The following is a 20,889-nucleotide window of genomic DNA, read 5'->3' on the forward strand; positions in this document are numbered from 1 at the left end:
AAAGTATTGTTACTTTCTCTGAATCCTTGGCATGGAAGGAACTAACATAAAATGAATGAATAAATGCTTGCAACATACAGTATTTGAAATGGTATTCTACCTTTTCTTTAGGAATTTGTCTATCAATGTTATTGGTCATGTTAGCTTAACTCCAGATCCAGGCACAATAAGCCCTAAATAACAGTTGTGGAGAAACAGTGGTTGAGGGCTGTTGCCTTCAAACCCTATCTGCGGGCTCCATGGAGACATCTGGGTCCTACATTATTATGCTTGGTTCAGAAATAAAAAAAGAACCAACATAGAGCTCCTTGTGTTATATCCTTGAAAGCTATATAGCTGAACTAGTGTGAAGCAGTCATATCATTAAACCTTTTGATGTTGTAGGGTGTTTATTTGTTTGTTTGTTTTTTGCGGGGTAAGGAATTCAGTACCTCAGGTTACATACACTTCAGGTTACAGAGTCCGCTAACCCAGAAATAGTGCTTCAGGTTAAGAACTTTGCTTCAGGATGAGAACAGAAATCGTGCTCCAGCGGCACGGCAGCAGCAGGAGGCCCCATTAGCTAAAATGATGCTTCAGGTTAAGAACAGTTTCAGGTTAAGAACGGACCTCTGGAACGAATTAAGTACTTAAACCGAGGTACCACTGTATATACATGCTAAATCCTTATCTAAAAATGCTAGCAGCCACTCAAGAAGCTGACAGGTTTTTTTTTGGGGGGGGGGGACAATGATGACACAGTTACAAGTAACACATTAACAAAAACTATTCATTCTGAATTCTTTTTAGTATTTTGACATTTGTGTGCACATACATTAAAACAACAAATATTTTAAACATCACAATTTCAAGACATTTATGCAATCTGAGTTCTCCCCTTCTCTCAGTTGACTCTGAGAGTGAGGATAATGAACTGGAAAGGCAGATTTCATGACTCATGGGTGTGCATTACACATGTGCTTAGGCCAATGTGCCATGCCGGAGGACAGATAATCCTCTCAGGGATGGCTTGGTGGCTCTTTCCCTGCCCACAGTCAATCCTTTTAGAACTTATTTAAATGTCTGTCACAAGGAAGATGGAGCAAGCTTGTTTCTTCCCACTTCGAAGGCTAAGACCCAAACCAATGGCTTCAAGTTAGAAGAACGGACATTCCGACTAAACACCAGGAAGAACTTTCTGACTGTAAGAGCTGTTCAGCAGCAGATCAGACTCCCTCAGAAGGTGGTGGTCTCTCCTTCTTTGAAGATATTGAAGTAGAGGTTCGAGAGCCATCCGTCATACATGATCTAGTTGAGATTTGTGCATTCCAGGGGTGGGCAACATGACTCTTGCGGTCCTGTCCAACTCTACAATTTTATGATTCCAGTCACGTGAAAGCCCACACAGCCCAAAGCTGTTTGGTTTAGTTTGGATGACATGTTTAGCATCAGCTTTAAGATAGGCTTAGTATTGTGGCATCAGAGTTCTATAGAAAGTGAAGACTTTCAGCCAATGCCTTCTTTTGAAATTAATTGTGGTAGCTCAGGTTAAGAACTTAATTCGTTCTGGAGGTCCGTTCTTAACCTGAAATTGTTCTTAACCTGAAGAACCACTTTAGCTAATGGGGCCTCCCACTGCCGCCGTGCCACCACCGCACAATTTCTGTTCTCATCCTGAAGCAAAGTTCTTAACCTGAGGTATTATTTCTGGGTTAGCGGAGTCTGTAACCTGAAGTGTCTGTAACCCAAGGTACCACTGTATTTTAAAAACATGATTATCCTGAATGTTTACAGTGTCATGAAACATGATCTTACTTTCTAACCTTTTCATGAACAGAATAGGTTTTAATAAATGATTACAGCAAAAAAATTTCCATATTGATACAATAAACTGAATTTATTAAGATATCTGAGCAATCAGAGTTTAAGGTTAACATTGAGACTTCATTAATATACTTTAGTAAAACTAGTCTGGTAAAAAAAAAGGAAGTTATGTATACATTAATAAATGACAGCATTTGTTCAAATTAATATAGTACAGTCTTGCTTCCATCTTTTGACCTGCGGTATCAAAGGCACAGGAAATGAGCTTTAATTTATGAAAATCAAGCTTTGCCTACGGCTGAATAAGGTTGCAATAATTTATTGTACATTCATAAAGTTAACTTTTATGAAGCTCAAAACTGGCATTCAGGTGAGGTAGAATGAAGTACCAATGACATAGGATCTATCCCTCATATTATTAGTGGAGCTGCATATACACAAGCATTACCTAACCATTCATTCATGTAGTTGATACTAGCCAACATATTTAAATGCATTCCAGTTGTTGATGCCATAGAATAGCCTTAAACAGCTGTGCAGTGATATAAACAGCAATAATTCACTGAGGGATGCTGCTAGATCTGTGGCAACAATGACACTGATTAATCAACATGATATCACAATAGCAGCCTGCAATATTGTGCTCAGGGCATTTTTGTGCAATAGTACAATAAAGGAGGGGGAGGAACAGAATAGAGACCAAGGGGAAATGTAATACCTGCCAGTCTGAGTATATAAAAGCTGTCTTTTTCAAATTATTTGTTTTCTCCAAATTGTTTTTATTTTATTTCTGTAATACCATAATGTGTGTGTGTGTCTATTTTTACAGTGCAATATTTGTGTATGCATGTGTTTTCAATCACCAACCATATTAGATGAATCTCTGTTAAGATCTGAGGGATTTTTTTAGTTTGATATTTAGGGCATTATATGTAAATCATATTATTTATAACCTTTATTTTATACTCAGTGATGTAGGGAAGAATTCTTCTCAGTACTGTACTTTGTTTTTTTGGTGGAATTTTTTTTTCCATAAGTTTCATTAGTAACAATGAATGAATGCCAGTTCCAAATTCAATATTAGGCAAGCTTGGCAGTTTCAAAGTATTTATCTTTACTAAATGTATGTAAAATAAGAATGCTAAATTAGAACACTTTCTAACGCAAAGTGAACATTTTCTAATGCAAATTATCCAATGCAATAATTTGCATATAATTTTTTTCTATTCAAAACTTTCCAAAAACCCAGTATAACTGTTTATACTTTTAGCTGAACAAAAGAGATTATTTCCATTATGCAATGGGAAAATGTGGTATTACTACAGTAGTGATTACCAATGACAGCTAAAAAAATGATGCAAGTGTATCTGCTTGGCCTACCCTACAGCTGCTCTGTGAACTGAATGTTAGCGCATTAACTTCATATGTTAATTAGTTTCACTTAATTATGTATGTACCTCGGGTTACATACGCTTCAAGTTACAGACGCTTCAGGTTATAGACTCCGCTAATCCAGAAATAGTACCTCAGGTTAATAACTTTGCTTCAGGATGAGAACAGAAATTGTGCTCCAGCAGCGCAGCAGCAGCGAGAGGCCCCAGTGCTTCAGGTTAAGAACAGTTTCAGGTTAAGAACGGACCTCCGGAATGAATTAAGTACTTAACCCGAGGTACCACTGTATGTCTTTTAAAAACACAGGAGGTCTACTGGAACAACAACAGCAACAACAAATGAAAAAGAAGGTTAATTTTTGACTAAACACTGTTAATTTTTGAATACATTAAGTCCTGATATTTAGATGAGAAGGACACCCACGGGAGATGTCTAGGGATAAATCTTGTAGGGATGAGCAATTAGATGTGTTAAGAAGAAAGATGAGCAGTGAAATCTAGACATGTGAAGAATGCAGAAAATGGAGTGCAAAGCCCTTTGGCAAAAGTTGACAGGCTATGATGAGACGGAACAAGGAGAAACGCATCAGTAGAAAACATAAAAGCATCACAGCAGGAGAAAGAACTGCATAGGTTCTGCATTATCAGACTGTGAAGAGACTCACCCAAACAATCACTCTCAGCTGTTGCTTAAGTCAGGCAGGCACATTACTTAATTGGCATGGCAGGTAGCAAAAGTGCTTCCCCCAAAGACCCCGGTATGGCACCATCATTAAAAATCATAGCCTAAATATTTAAAATGTTATCAAAATATTGCTGCAATGCCATGAATGCTATTTAATCAGATTTCTGAAAGCGACTAGGAACTGCGTTCTGGTAACCTTTCAGAGTAACATTTTTATCAGAGAAAACTCAGAGCTCGTAATGAGAGGAATAAAACACACACTAGAAGAACTCTGCCGTTTTAAGGTGAACATGTGCTCTTGCTCTTTCCACAACAGATTCTTTCTAATAAATATTAGTGTACCACTCAAAAATATAAATAAATCTAGAGCCATTCAATTATTTACTTTCCACAGTTTTTGTGTTCCTCAGACACTGTGGAACGTAGCAAGGTCCCTGGTTTACTTGGGAACCCCAGGCAATGAAAGCAGGAGTGCAAATTCCTGTTGTGATGGCATGATCATTCCTCCCACTTTGCAGCAGCGGAGGAGGCAAAGAAGTCCCACTTTGCTGCCTCAGTGGCTCAAGGTGCCCATTACCAGCTTTGGTGAGTTAGCCTACTATGACGGTTCCTCAAGAGGATTAGCCTTGTCATCATTGTCTGTGCACTGGTAACAAGTCTGGATTGCTGCAATAAGCTGTATGTGGAGCTTATGCATGATTTGATAGCTTCAACCAGTGCAAAATTCGACTGCTAGGATGTCTAGTTTTGCATATATTACACTGGCAATGAAAAACCAGGTTCAAGGTTTTGTTGTTGACATTTAATACCATAAAAAAAGCCTGGCACCAGTTGCTGGAAACTTGGGTGGGTGGGAAGAGTGTTCTTGTGTTCGGGGTCCTGCTTATGGGTTTCCCATGGGCATCTGGTTGATCACTCTGAGAACAAGCTGCTGGACTAGATGGTCCATTGGCCTGATTGCCATCTGGTCACAACACAGAAGCAGGATTTCTTAGTGCTGGTGCCCATCCTTCGGAATGCCCTTCCAGAGGTTGATTTAGATGTACAGTGGTACCTCTGGTTAAGTACTTAATTCGTTCCGGAGGTCCGTTCTTAACCTGAAAATGTTCTTAACCTGAATCACCACTTTAGCTAATGGGGCCTCCTGCTGCCGCCGCGCCGCCGGAGCACGATTTCTGTTCTTATCCTGAAGCAAAGTTCTTAACCTGAAGCACTATTTCTGCATTAGCGAAGTATGTAACCTGAAGCGTATGTAACCCGAGGTACTACTGTACATACAGTAGACTGCATGAAATGCCCCTTTAAAATATACATGTTGTAATGGGAAAAGGGGGCTGCTCGTGCGTAAGCGTTTAAGTCCTCCAAGCTTTACCATCAGTTCCTAAACTTTCCCAGTCCGAGGAGCCATGGGTGCATGGCCACCTCAATCGCTGGCAGAATCCGTCAGTGGGCGTTTCCGGAATTTACGCCAACATAAGAGTTCCTTGACGGAAACTCTCCTTTTGGATTCTCTGCGTGACAGTTTCCTCTGCGGAGTGGGCGTCCCCAGCAGAGGTCCTGAGCCCTCCCCGCTGTTCTCACTGGAAACATCTTGGAGCCATTCCTCCGATTGAGTTTCTGCAGGAACTCTCCCTCTCCCCTTACTGGTTCCTTCCCCAGCATCCGAAGGTCTCCTAGCCTCCCTGAGCCCTTCCACCACCTGACTCTCCGATGGCAGTTCCCTGACACATGTTTACTCAAGTTTTCCTGGATACTGATTCCTAACGCTTAAACTTTATTTACAGCAGAGCTTTCCAAACTGTGTGTCGTGACACATTAGCGTGTCGACTGCTGTCTGTAGGTGTGTCACTGAACACTCCCCACGCTCCTGCTGCGGCTGGAAAGGGGTTAATTTAACCTTCGGTTTGCTAGTAAAACCAAATCACTGTGTCGCAAAATGATGCATGTCTAAAAAATGTGTCACCAACATGAAAAGTTTGGAAAGCTCTGATCTACAGCATATACTTTTATCTACAGTATATCAGTTTTAAATGCTTTGTAAAAAGGTGTTACTTGATTTCCATGTGAACACACACAAGATTTCTATTTTTAGGTACTACATAAATGTTATAAATTATAAATAATAATGTACAGAATGCAGATCAGAGAGTCTAAAATAGATAATTTTCCACCCTTCAGTCATCTGAAATAGCTTTCTGATAGCAAAATCTAGCTCAAACGGATCATTATCCCCCCCCATATATATATTCAGAGAGACCTATTATTTCTTCAGAACACAAAATGAGAGCCTTGATTTAGCTCAATAGCACAAAAACTAGACAAAGAGAATTTAAAAAGTCATTGATAAATTAAGTGCAGAAGGAAAAAGTTATCAGAAATGAGGGGAAACTATAAATAGAAAGGAAAAAAAGTCAAGTAATAGTAAAAAAAGTTTTTTGTTTCTTATAAAAAGAAAAGACTAATGAAGGCAAGGAACATTTCTCAAAAACAAAGGAAGAAAAAAGAACAGGGAATAAAGGAAATGGAATTTAAAAAAGGCAAGTGAATACAGATTTTTAAAAATCCAGAAGACCCTGGAGACAATGTATGCATATGAATGAAGGGAAATATTAAGACAAGTTCTTGTACGAACAGATGTTTCTGGTGTAACTCTCTGCAAGCAGCATAATTATTTTAATCAATGCTGCACACTGTATCTTGCTATGAAGTTATCAGGCGTGGCCATCAGTATCAATGAAAAAAGGTTAATAGAAGAGGAACTCCTACACGGAGGACATCTTACAGAGATTAACTAATTCAATCTTTATACCAATCTCTACAAAGGGATACATTTAGCTTTGTTCTGTATTTTAAATTGTTGCAGATATGTCCAGCTTCACTAAAGCTGGGTTAGCATTTTTATGAAGCAAACACGTCACTAAAGTTAACTCTTTGTGAGGCTGCCCTTGAAGTCGACCTGGAAGCTGCAGCTAGGGCAAAATGTGGCAGCTCAGCAGCTCAACTTCATGTTACACTGCTGTTAATAGAATCACACTGGCTGCCAGTGAGTTAATTGATTGATTGATCATAACAATTCATATCCTGCCCTTCCTCCCAAAACTGGCCCAGGGTGGCAAACACACCATTGATAAAACAGTCAAAACTTCTAAAAACATGAAAACAACAATTTCCCCCAAAAAGGTGCAGATTGGGAAAGATCTCTACCTAAATGACTTGTTGGATGAGGAAGAGCTTCAGCAGATGCGGAAAAGGCAGCAATGTTAATGCCTGTCTAATATTTAATGGGAGGGACTTCCTATGAGTAGGTGCTACAGCACCCAAGGCCCGATTCCTATATTATAGAGAATGTACTTCTTGACAAGATGGTATTTGTAGAGATGATCTTTCAATTACCTGCTGGTACTAGTGTATAAAGCCCTATACATATTTGGACCAGGATACCTTAAAAAAAGAAGTCTTATTGCTTATATAGCCATCTGATCACTGCACTCTGCAGGAGATACCATCTTAGCAAGATGTTTATTTTACATCAGGCATAGGCACACTCGGCCCTCCAGATGTTTGGGACTACAACTCCCATCATCCCTAGCTAACAGGACCAGTGGTCAGGGATGATCGGAGTTGTAGTCCTAAAACATCTGGGGGGCTGAGTTTCCCTATGCCTGTTTTACATAATGCTAGATTTGGGAGTTTAGCATGGTAGAACCTACCCTTGGGAACTCCCTCCTGTTATATATTGGTCAGGCCCTGTCTCTATTGCTTTTCGGCATCAGTTGAAGACTTTTCATTTCAGGCAAGACTTCTGAGTGGATTTTTTTTTAATCCTAATCTGTATCTGTACTGGATTTGAAATTGCTTTTATATGCAATTGTTTAACTGGTTTTATAAATGTGCTTGTTTTTATATATGCAATAGTTTCATATGTGCTTTAAATCCATTGCGAAATCGCTTAGAGGTGCTTCATAGGAAGTGTTCCATAAATGAAATAAATAATAATAATAACTTTGTTGGTTTCAACCCAGTACTGTAGCAGTATTTCTGGAGTGCTTTCTTGTGATGGCTGTGGCTTCATCAAGTCTTGAATTCAGGCTAGAAACTAAAATTCAAATGGTGTAGAGAGACTTAAATAAGGAGATACAAACACTGTGCAATAATGTTGTGAGTCGAGGCCCCGCTCCCCGCTTTGTAATGAAATAAGACACATGGACAGAAGTATTTTAGGTTAATGGGCTAAAAAAACCCACAACTTTATTGGTTACAGAATATGAGTGGTATTGGCTTAGGCATTGGATCCAAACAGACTATACTTGACTCCTGCCCGCTCTGCAGGGAGTCACACTAGAGTTAACAACCTGTAGGGGGAGCTTGTTGATGCGAATCAACTGGAAGCTTTCCCCTGGAGTAACCGAAGGGTCGTGCCATGGCCCTAGCCCCCACCTGGGCATCAGACAGGAACCACGACCACCGGATTCCTTTAACGGAATACCCTTCAAGGGGAGGGGTAGGTGATGGCCACAACCTCCCCTCCGACACACAACACCATTTCCAATTCCTAACCGCCAAACCTTACAAAGTTGTGATGATTTGCTACAAGGTAGGCGAAAAAAACCAAGTGGCTGGCGCCAATCTGCCAAGTGGAAAAAAATCCTACCAGGCTCATTGGACAACCAAGGTGACCAACTGAAGTCCATAGCAAGGTCAGGTGCTAAGGCAAAACCTAAAGGGAGGGTGATCTGAGGAAGCCGGGAACAAGGAGGAGGTGCTCGTCGGCCCACAGCCATTTTAAACTGCTAAACCATGCCCATCAGCCAGCCAGGTTGACTGGCTGAAGTGCATGATGCGGGCCCAGGCCTTCAGTGACGCAGGGAGCCCAACCACGCCCCCCTGCGAACGCGGGAAGCGATTCTCGCTCACAACCCCTCCCCTCCGGGAGGAGGAGACGCTCTCCGTCAACATGTCATTGAGACTGAAGTGGCTGTTCCTAGCCTCTAGGAATGTCCCTGTCAAAAGGCATAGGCTATAGATGTTCCTATAGTATATTCCCTGAAAACGCTCTTTGTCTAATCAGCCACGTGGCATATGTATGAGCTTTTCCATATAAAACTAAGCAGCTAATTGTACTGCATTAATCGGACTGTATTTTATGGAGCAAAATAGAGCAGAAATTTTTGTTGCTGTTAAATTAAAAAGCAATTAACTAACATACAATCCTTTGCTTTAAATTCAAGATAAAGACACAACATTTATTATTGCTCGAACACATTTATTTGCACTACCGTCTTAGGCATGTATATTCTGAAGAAAGCCCCCTAGTAAATGCACGTAGGATTGCAATCTAATAATATATTGCATATCAGTAATGCTGTAAAAATGGTAACGTGAGCGTATTGCCATCATGCATTCAAATAAAAATTAGACAGGGGAGTGCGATGGTTTAGCAGCTCCATCCCAAAGTTAATGTAAAGCTGCATTAAACCTTTCAGTGTGCTGAGGAATTAGGACCCCATAAACTATGGAATGTGTATCATTCACAGTGCATATTTTTTACAGTTCTGCTAGTAACAATCACATATATACTGAAAATGCACAAAAAGCAAAGTGGAAAAATTAGTCACTTCAGGAACAGTTTGACATAATGTGAATTTTAAAGAAGTTTGTGGATAAAACTGATTAATGGAATGCTTACAGGTTGCTATGTGGCAATTTCAGATCAATCTATTTTTTTGCTTATGGTTGTTTAACATATGTAGGTGTTCGTTTCATCCTGCAATTACAAATTGTGTGAAGGAAAAGTTTGGGACGTGCTAGCTCTCTCTGCCTCCCTCCATCATGTACTTGCCACCAGTCCCCCTGCCCTCCACACGCTGAAGGGTGAAATAATAATAATAATAATAATAATAATAATAATAATAATAATAATAATTGTGGAAGATCTGACCATGTGCAAACCTCTTTGAATTCAGCAGCATCCCGACATTTGCCTCCCCCACCCAATGTGGGAGGAGAAGAATGCCTGAACAGAGCTATAATTTGATCTGAACAATAAACAATAAATACTGAAAACAAACGGAACAAATTTTATTTGCTTATTGTGGTAATACATAATTAGCTGTGAACTGGCCAACCTAAGAGGCTTGTGGCATGCATTTATATTAGAAAATACAAGGCAATGAGTTAGGGGTTTTGTTGTGATACGTGTGTCCTTTAAAAAAATAAAACCCATGAAACATACATAGATCAGAAAAATAAATAAATAAATAAATAAATAATATTGTAACTTTCATAAATGCTGGTGAAAGCTATTGATGCCTTTATTAAATGTACTAAACAAAAAAAAACTACATTTTAAAGCACATCAGACAGTGAATGCATGTCTTATGCTACTGGCACACCTGCAATAATTATTACAGAGAGATTAGTGAGTCTATTCTATGCTCTGATAGCTCCATGTAGTGTTAGTTTAGTGCACTGAAGTGCATGTAATAGACTGAATTCCCTGGTGCTTCGAACAGACATCCAATTACAAAGTACTTGCACACTTTGTGTTTTTGACCTTGCCCATAACAAAATCTGAGAATGATGTACCAAGTCACTTTAAAATTGTGGAAAGCTAATAACAAACAAAATGCAGCAGCCTCCCTGAAAACGTTTTATATTTAAGAGTACTCACAAGAATATTAAATATGTACACAATACTGAGCAGTAAGCAAAAGAATGTGTAATGACCCCAGGTGTTCAATCGAATGTCTGGGCCACAATGGAAAAAGGCAAAAGGTAAAAGGTAAAGGTAAAGGACCCCTGGACAGTTAAGTCCAGTCAAATGTGACTATGGAGTTGCGGCAATCATCTTGCTTTCATGCTGAGGGAGCCGGTGTTTGTCCACAGACAGCTTTCCGGGTTATGTGGCCAGCAAGACTAAACTGCTTCTGGCGCAACAGAACTGTAAAGAAGCCTATATAAGACCTACCGTAAGTTAACACTTTTTGAGCAAAGCTCCAGTCTTGATTTTAAAGCAAATGCATTCCATTGAAGTCTGTATGAATTTTGTGCACACCGTGGATCTGCACCAATGCCTTCCCAAATGCAACTATACATTGTTGTTCATTATAATTTGCCGCAACAAGTGGAACACAAATGTTAGGAACACTGGAAGCTTCTTTATATCAAGTTAGATCACTGGTTCATCTAGTTCAATAATATTAAAATTGACTGGCAGTCACTGTCCAAGGCTTCATGAAGGTTTCTCTCCCTGCCCTAACTGGAAATGCCAGGGACTGAAACTGGGACATGTTGCATGGCAAGTCTCCATCCATACCAACAAGCTATTTTCCCTATGGAGGGAAGGATTGGAAGTCAGTGATGGCACAGCTGAAGCCATGGCCCAGGAGTGAATCCTAGTCCCACCCTTGAAATCCCACTAGTCCCTCTTCCAGGTAGATTGGCTTCCAGGTGGATATGCACCTGAATTAAGTCAGGTACCTCCCCCTGCCACACCCCCAAATCAGGGGCCCTGGCAAGCTGGGGCCCCCTTCTTACAGGTGAATTCTTAAGGTACAAAAATAAATTTTGCTTAAAAATATATTCTGCTTAAACTAAGTGAATAAAACATGCATTTCTCATAAATCATTGAGCAAAACATAGTCTTTGATTAACCTGAGGCTGTGTCCCATTGGAATTGGGAGTCCAGCAACATCGTGAGTTGTCCCCCAACCCCACATCTACCTTAAACCATTCCATTGCATTCCATTCTATATGTGCCATGAATCTAAAGGTGTTCTAAATAAAACAAAAAGAAACATTTATATCAATGTCACTGTGATAGAACATTAAAATTACTGGAGTTTATAGTTTGCACAGATCTCATTAAAAGGTTAGTTTGTTTCTTGATTCCTGTGACATTCCATAGCAAATGACTGGCACTGAATTTCCTTCTTGAAATTGCCCTTGAATACATGCATACAGGAAGTAATATCTCACTCTGGATGTGAAGAGGAAAGTGTTAACACTCCTCTTGGCAGCTACAAGAAACAATGTAATCATTTAAGCTTATGCTGAGATTGCAATTCGCTTGCCTCAGGTATTAAGTGTGTGTAATTTTCTTAACCACGGGATATCCATTTATCAGACGTGATACTCAGAAGGGGAAAAAATGGTGCTGACACCCTATAGCTGATTCCAGAATGGCATTACCCCAATAAAGGGATTTTGAAAACAAATATCTAAAAATCACAAGAAATATCCAATTTTTATTAAATAACCCAACATCCTGTTGAAATGTTATAAGCCAACAATAATGCAACGCCACCTTTGTAAACATTTTAGAAAAAATGAGTTTACAGTGGTACCTTGGTTTTAGAACAGCTTAATTTATGAACAACTTGGAAATAGTACGCTGCAAGCCCGGAAGTAGATGTTTCCATTTGTGAACTTTGCCTTGGAAGCTGAATATGTTCCGCTTCCTGTTGAGTGTGTTCCATTTGTGAATTGAGTCCCCCGCTGCTAATCAGAGGCTTCCTGTTGAGTCTGTTGGCTGTTGAGTCCCAAGCACCCACGCAACACAGAGGCGGTATTTGGAGCTTTTGTTTTTCCTTTTTTTGCGTTTTTGTTTTGTGGCTTTTTCATTTTTTTGACTGTGACTTACTCTTCATTTTATGGGACTGATTTGTGACTGTGGCTTGTGACTTTGTTTTGTGACTGTGTGGAACCCAGTTCAGCTACTGATTGATTGTGTGACTGCAGAAATGGATAAAAGCCCCCCATCCAAACAATGATCAGTGCACATAAGAAAAAATATTACTGTCTTATTTATTTTATAGCACAGTACATTGATTATTGCTTTCATTTTATGGATCAATGGTCTTGTTAGATAGCAAGATTCATGTTAAATTGCTGTTTTAGGGGTTGTTCTTAAAAGTCTGGAACAGATTAATCCATTTTGCATTACTTTCTATGGGAAAGCACGCCTTGGTTTTAGAACGCTTTGGTTTTGGAATAGACTTCCGGAACGGATTAAGTTTGGGAACCAGGGTACCACTGTATTCCATTTTTAAGAAACTAAAGTACATTCTTGTGAGTGTTTTTGGTTTACTCTAATGCACATATGGCTAACTCTTGAGACCACATGCAGCTCTTGGAAGCCTTCAGTGCAGTCTCCATGGATGAGGGGCGACGACCCCATATTTCCCTTTGCCAGCTGCCTCCCTGAAAAGGTGAGAGTAGTGTGCAGGGATCATCCTCCACATATGCTTTCCTCCCCAGCCTGTCATACAGGTGTTGAGGGAGCAGGATTGTCATGGGGGAAAGGCAGCATGTGAGGAGGAGTCATTCTACATGCCCCCTATTTGACTGGGGAGGGGAGATAGTGTGTAAGGAGGGGAAGGTTTAACCTCTTCTCCCCAAACACATCCTTCCATTGAGTGTGGTATGAAGGGATGGGAGAGAAATTCAGTTCCGTCCACATTTAAAGGGGAGCTTTCTTAAGTCACACTTCCTGAAGGAATATTCAAACCGAAATGCAGCTGTCCCTTGAAATTCACACTTCTCCAAATATTGCAGTGCAGTTCTCCAGCCAAGTAACATGTACAAAAATGCAACAACTAAGATAAAATATGTATCAAATGCATATATTGGTGAAAATAACATAAAGAGGCCTTATAGGAGGGGAAACTGTGGAAGTTTATATATTAAGCAAAATTGTGTTAAAATGTGTACTCTAGGAGAAAGTCACATTAAAAGTACTGATGAATTTTCATAAGGGCTTAAAAAAAGGATATCACAAACTGTTGTGGAAATGGGGGGAACTCAGACTAACATTGGAAAAATGAGAATCTGAAAGAAATTGTCAGATTCATCCATCCCTAGTGGTATGTGAATGAGCCCAGGCCCTACCAACTGCCAGTTCTAGCCTTGCCCAGCTACTGGCTGTGATCCTGCCTGTGGCTGGGTCTGGTCAACCACCCATCTATGTCCATATATAACCATTATCTACCAAAGGAGCAAAGGAGAGTTGGGCAATTAAAAACAACAGCGTAATTCAATTTTGAATTTCATCTGATTGTGAAAATGGAAAACAAGAGTAGCTGCTTTTGCCCAGTTCCTAACAAAGGAAACTTCAGCTGGTCCAATATGCAGCAGCACAGGTCTTGTTGGGTGCCTTCGCTCCAGAGCATTTGATGTCAATTTTTGCCATAGTGACACTGGCTTTCCATTGACTTATAAGCACAATCAAAAGTGTTGCTTATTAATCCTAAAGCTCCCAGGATACCACACAGCACGCCCTCTTTAAAATGCAAAGAAGGGCCCTGTCTGCATTTTAATGGTAGTTGATGTGTGACTCATTGGGACACTGGAGACAGCTTTCTGTATGGCTGCATCCAATATTTGTAATTCCCTTTTGCAGAAAGCTTTGTTGACCCCAAACTTTGGGGTCAACTTTGTTGTATTTGTTACAACAGCTATTTGGCCTGGTCTGTTGAGTAGTTTTAATAGATTGATGCCCGCCCTGTGGTTTTTTGTTTGTTCCTTTTATATTTATATATACTGCCCCATATGTAATTTGTGTTTTTTAATGGGTTTTGCGGGGGGGGGGGGTTATATTTTTGTAAGTCATCATGTGTATTGTGAGTGCAATGCAGGCCAGGAATGAATTTTCCAAATAAATATGTATAGGTGCTCTTTTCAGAATGTTTAATCCTAAGGAAAATTCATTAGCAAATTGCATGCTTTTCCATAGCATGTCCATGCCAAATGGCCATTATGAACAGCGCATAAGAAGTAGAAAAATATAATGGAAATAAATCACTTTACACTTAATGAAGATATCCAAGCACAATAAATATCTTTTACAATTAAGGTTGCTTTCTTGTCCAACACGGAATGCCTAAATAATTAAAACAAAAAAAAAATTCCTTGCAGTAGCACCTTAAAGACCAACTAAGTTAGTTCTTGGTATGAGCTTTCGTGTGCATGCACACGAAAGCTCATACCAAGAACTAACTTAGTTGGTCTTTAAGGTTCTACTGGAAGGATTTTTTTTTGTTTTGACTATGGCAGACCAACACGGCTACCTATCTGTAAATAATTAAAAACGATCTAAATAATGTAAAGCATGTATTTTTCAGATTATATATAATCTATTATTTGCACTCCCCTTTATGTATATTTTTCACAATTTTATTCATTAACAATTCATTATGGAAACTAAAATAACTCTCAGGGTGTTGTATTTTTCATGTATCTGCCTACAGGTTTAGATCATTATTAACCGAGTGAAGCAGTAGAGTATTTTCCTACATTATACCTTTTAATATATTTTAGCTAAACATTCTATTCCAGTTTATGTTAATTGTATAACAGGACTGGCCCTACCACCACCACCTTACATAAATAAATTCCTGCATTAAGTGGGAAGGTATACATGGGGATTGTAAGCATATTGGCCTGTAAATAGGAAGAAAAAATAAATCCCTACCTGTGGCCAGAAACTGAATCCACAGGCTTTCTGATTGCAGGGAAGACTGTAATCATGTTCAGTCAAATTCACTTACAATACTTCAGACCTTCCCACTCAATGCCGGAAAGTGAGGGTGGTTTGTACACCTTGTTCCCCTTCCTATTTAAGCATTGCTGAATAGGACTAGATTGGAAAACTGAGAAAGTATAGAATTAAAGTCACAGATCTGTAGAGTTGGAAGGGACCCCAAGCGTCATCTAGTCCAACTGCCTGCAATGCAGGAATTTTCATGCCATGCTAAGCTCCCCATGTTGAATTTGTGCCTACTAATTCCTGCTCTGTCATTATGAATGTGCCCACAGTTAAAACAAAAACCCTCAACCAGCCAAAACCAAAACAGAGGGTGTGAGAAAAATTTTTAACGTGTGTGTGTGTGTGTGTATGGGGCTTTGATTTCAATACACTGGTACCTCGGGTTACAGACACTTCATGTTACAGACTCCGCTAACCCAGAAATAGTTGTTGTTGTTTAGTCGTTTAGTCATGTCCGACTTTTCGTGACCCCATGGACCAGAGCACACCAGGCACTCCTGTCTTAGTACCTCGGGTTAATACCTGTTAGTACCTTAGTACCTGTCTTAGTACCTCGGGTTAAGAACTTTGCTTCAGGATGAGAACAGAAATCGTGCTCCAGCGGCACAGCAGCAGGAGGCCCCATTAGCTAAAGTGGTGCTTCAGGTTAAGAACAGTTTCAGGTTAAGAACGGCCCCCCCCCCTCCGGAACAAATTAAGTACTTAACCCAAGGTACCACTGTATTTCAATTTCTAGGAGACTTAAGAGTCTACTTTGCCAAAAACATGGAAGCATAACCTAAATTGGAAAGCTATGTATCACATTTGTGGGCACTGCTACATAGTAAATATTTTGTTTCTAGCGCAGAAGTGTGGAATCCGAAGGATTCCAGGTGTTACTGGACTCCATCAGCTTCAACCAGCACAGTCAACATTCAGAGAAAAGTTGCATATAAATGTTGTGAAATTAAAAGTAAATAAAAAAAATCTAAAGAATACCTTAGAGAAGCCTTTCTTTGAAGTTAATAAATTTCACCCTGCAGCATTATATAGGTTTTAAATAAGGGCTCCCCATTCACGTACCAGTACCGAAAAGCAAAACCAATTCCCGGGTTTTAGTTTCATCTCTTCCACAGCACTCTAGTCATTCTCAGCCAGTTAATATAGTTATTTCTGGTTAATGGCCCTCTCAGCAGAGTCAGCCTTCAGGCAGAATTATACAATAACCTCTCATTAGACAAGTTATTATTGCTCTGTGTAAAAATCAATAATGCTGAATGCTGAATAATGGTTATCAGCAGCTGATGACTTTTCCTTACTGATAAATAATTAGCGTGTTGTTTCCTGACCTATTTGTCGAGTGCTGCCCATTCTTCACAGTATTCAGCTCAATGAAAGCAGAACATTTTTCTTCAAACAGAAAGAATACAAGGCCAGCAGCTTTACAGATTGCTAGATATCCTTTCCTGAGTAATTGCACCATGATTTGTTTTTTTCCTATATTGTAAATTCCAGGCTTTATTTTTGTCTCTGTTGTGGTGACAGATATAACACACCCAATGTGTTTTAGCTGCTGCACTTAGACATCCCTTGCACACCAATCTGTCAGTAGCCCATCTGATGACATATTTAATTACAGGATTAAAGTAATATATATTTGGGATATTTCTTTAGGGTCCTTGATCCTGTTTTTAGAGTGGTGACTTGAAAGGGAAAGTCGTTTCTGATTAATGCTAAGCCAAAAGAAGGAGTTGTTTTTGCAATCCTTTTCACTAGCATTTGCCTATTAACATATATTCCCTTACTCTGAATAGAGGTAATTTGCTGTCACTGAACTCTCATTGGCTAGGATCTTCCATAAGAGCAGTGCAGGAAACATTCGGTAGTGGCGCCTGCCCTGCGGAACACCCTTCCATCAGATGTCAAGGCAATAAACAACTACCTTACTTTTAAAAGACATCTGAAGGCAGCCCTGTTTAGGGAAATTTTAAATGTTTAATGCTGTATTGTGTTTTTAATATTCGGTTGGGAGCTGCCCAGAGTGGCTGGGGAAGCCAAATGGGCGGGGTATAAATATATTATTATTATTATTATTATTATTATTATTATTATTATTATTATTATTATTATTATTATTACGACCCTAAATCAGTTTCGTTTCCCCCTCAAGTGATGCCAGCATGTAACAAAACTTTTTAAGTTACAAAACACTACATCATTCCTGATTAGCTGGCATTAATCTATGTAGGGGAGCCTTAATCAGGAAAAAATGGTACAGAAGGGGGCAGAGGAAACATCAACAAAGAGCTTTGACAAAAGTGAACATCCATGTTTCACTTTTTAAAGGGAACCTTTCTGCACAGAACTCCTGACAAATATTCAGACCAGGTTTGTTTGTTTGTTCCATGGCACTTCTAAGGTTTTGTACTATATTTGGCTTTGTGGCCATCATAATTTTGAAAGTGGGGTAGAGCAATCATGAAAATTGCATGTCTGGATGATTGTGAGTCAGTGAGGAGGTCCTAGATCACTTGTTCTTTGAAGGGAATAAGGGAGCACCCAACTACTTCTCCACAAAGCACAGCTGGTTGTGACATTCAAGTTCACAAGTTTATTGTTCCTCGCTAAAGGTCTTCACTAATCTGCAGCAACGGTTTCAACAAAATAACACAGAACATACACCCACAATACAAGCCAAAACCCATGATGCAAGAGAGGGAAGACACTGGAGACACCAACAAGCTCAAATGCAGCTTAATTTCAGATGGAAATATTATTAGTGCTGTTGTTGTTGTTTAAATTTCTATGCTATCCTTCATCCAAAGATCACAGGGCAGTTTATAATATAATAAGGAAGTAATTAGAGATAAAGTTTTTTTGTTGACATGCACTAATAAAAATAACACAAAGGAACCAGGGGAGGGACAGGAGGGAAGTCAGGGGATACTAAGCATGAATATAGATGTTTTAATTGTTAAAAAAACAATATAATAACACAAAAGTACATATCATCATAAAAAACAAAGTCTCTCTGGGGAGAGCATTCCACAAGTGGGGAACCACTGCAGAAAAGGCCCATTCTTGTGTTGCCACCCTCCAGATCTCTTGTGGGGGAGTCACATGAAGAAGGACCTCAGATGATGATTGCAGGGTCCAGGTTGGTTCATATGGGAAGAGGTGATCTTTGAGGTATTACAGTCCTGAATTGTTTAATAGATCAAAACAAGCATTGAATTGGGCCCAGAAACTAATTGGCAACCAGTGTAGTTGGAGCAGGATTGGCATTATATGCTCAAACCATCTTGCCCCTGTAAGAAACCTGGTTACTGAATTCTGCATCAGCAAAAATTTCCAAACCATCTTCAGATATAGCCTACATATAATGCATTGCAGTAATCTAACCTAGAGGTTACCAGAGCATAGACAACAGAAGTTAAGCTATCCCTTTCTAGATAGGGATGGAGCTGGACCACTAGCTGAAGCTGATAGAAGGCAGCTTCTCTCTGCACCACCAAGGTCACCTGGATCCTCAAGTGACAGCCTCCATGCTGCATGCCCCATCAAGAACAGGCAACCTCCCATCCATCTGGTCTAGGAAACTATCCACTAACAGTGCCTCAGTTTTATATGGATTCAGCTTCAGTTTACCGGCTGTCATCCAGTCCACTGCACATCCACTACATAACCTGCAGATGTAAAGAAGTAGAGCTGTGTGTCATTGCCATATTGCTGGCAATGTACTCCAAAATTCCAGATAATCCCATTCAGCGGTATCGGAAGTTTACCTTGCCTTCCACCTCACCTCATTTCCAAATTCTATTCCCCATTGCTCACAGTGAACATGACTTGGACCAAGGACCAATGAATTACAACTGAATTACTAAAACAACTTACACTGATTTTATCTAACTCCCTTTCCTCTGATTCTTGGCATCCAGTTCATAAAGGGCCACTTGCTGTGTTATGATGATGTTAGTGTCTCTCAAACGAAACCAAACCATTTCTACTGGGATTTGTAATGTACAAAGAAAGATTTCATAGTTTACATAGCTCTACTCCAAATTATCTTCTTTATACAATGATAGATATAGTTATATATAGGACCACTTTTATCTTTTGAGTTACAAACTCTTTTTTCCATTTCTCTTCTATATATGTGCTCCATCAGAATACACACAATATAACAATATCCTGAAGAAACTGCAGTTTATAGTCCAGTTCCCTAAAAGCATGGAAATTATTCTTCCACATAACCTATGATTTCCCTCCTTCTCCCCATCCTGGTTAGCTCAAATGTAAAACAATGGAGATGTTGATCTCTAACTTTGTATATTAATTTGCTTTACTGAATTCATAAAGGGAGTTCAGTGAAGATAACAGAGTGGTACAAGACAGTTTTTCAGAAAGTTATAGTGATTTGTTACACAGTTTGATGATTTTGACATGATTGATTTTGTTCTTGGTCAGTTAATTATATAGCTATAAATTAGTGGATTATTTTATCCTGGGAGATGCTTGCAGAAATTAGGTCACTGTCATATATCATTATAATATCTTTTCCTAACACATCTGATCTCTGCATCCATTTTTACTTTACAGCATTTCCCCCCCAGTTAACATATATTCTCAATAATTACCATGATACAGTGAATACAAGTTGAGCTGACAAGGTCTTATAAAGCATGAGGAATTGCTCTCCATTTTTCTCATCCTAATTATCTTCATTAAAAAAGTCTATAATAGGATTGCACTTTGTTTTGTTTTTACACATACCCATATAGTATTTGAGAAAAGTACGAAGTGATCATTGAAATTTCAAGTGTACATTAATATAAGGAGACTTTCTCTTTGGCCAGCAGATAAAGGCATAAATCATTGCTGTGCTCCGAGGTACTGTGGGATACCATAGAAAGTTATCAGTAGTTCCTAAATCCTAACTAAGCACAGATATTACTCAACCACTATTAATCAATGTCTGCAATATGCAGAAACAGGGAGTTTCTGAGTGTGCTCTACCTCAGTTCTAACCAGATGATGATGAAAGCCAACAGGCCTGACTCGTGCCCTGAGCATGGGCCATAAAATCCTCAGATTCCATTAAAACCTACAAGGACATCCATTTCGGGAAAATTAGGGGATCCATGGTGGAGAGGTTGGAGTGCAGAGGTCATTAAATTACCTTCCCATAATTATTATGTCTAGAAGTCCCAGTTTTCCTCCAAAGTTTGTAGCAGAGAGATAATTCTAGTGGTTGATCTGTTCTTTGAACATATGTTTTTTGAGTACATAGAAGTATGACAAAGCTGTAGAAACAATCCCGTCCCCGTCCCCCATTTGCAAGCTCATAAAAGGTCCTGTGTCTCCTCATGTTCACAAGAAAACAGAGCGAAGTTCCATATACCTGCCTAGTGTGATGCCTGAGCACTTGCCAGAATGGTAAGATGGGAACAGAGCTTGCTTTTCCCAGTAGTGATGTATGGAAGTGA

General features: G+C 39.5%; 1 protein-coding gene across 4 annotated transcripts in view; it reads right to left on the bottom strand.

Moving 5' to 3' along the window:
• LOC309364369 (contactin-4) overlaps nucleotides 1–20,889 on the bottom strand; it is a 528,932-nt gene that overhangs the window by 326,061 nt on the left and 181,982 nt on the right. The window lies entirely within an intron of this gene.

Source organism: Podarcis melisellensis, assembly GCF_964234715.1.
Source record: "Podarcis melisellensis genome assembly, chromosome: 2".
Classification (NCBI taxonomy): Eukaryota; Metazoa; Chordata; class Lepidosauria; order Squamata; family Lacertidae; genus Podarcis; species Podarcis melisellensis.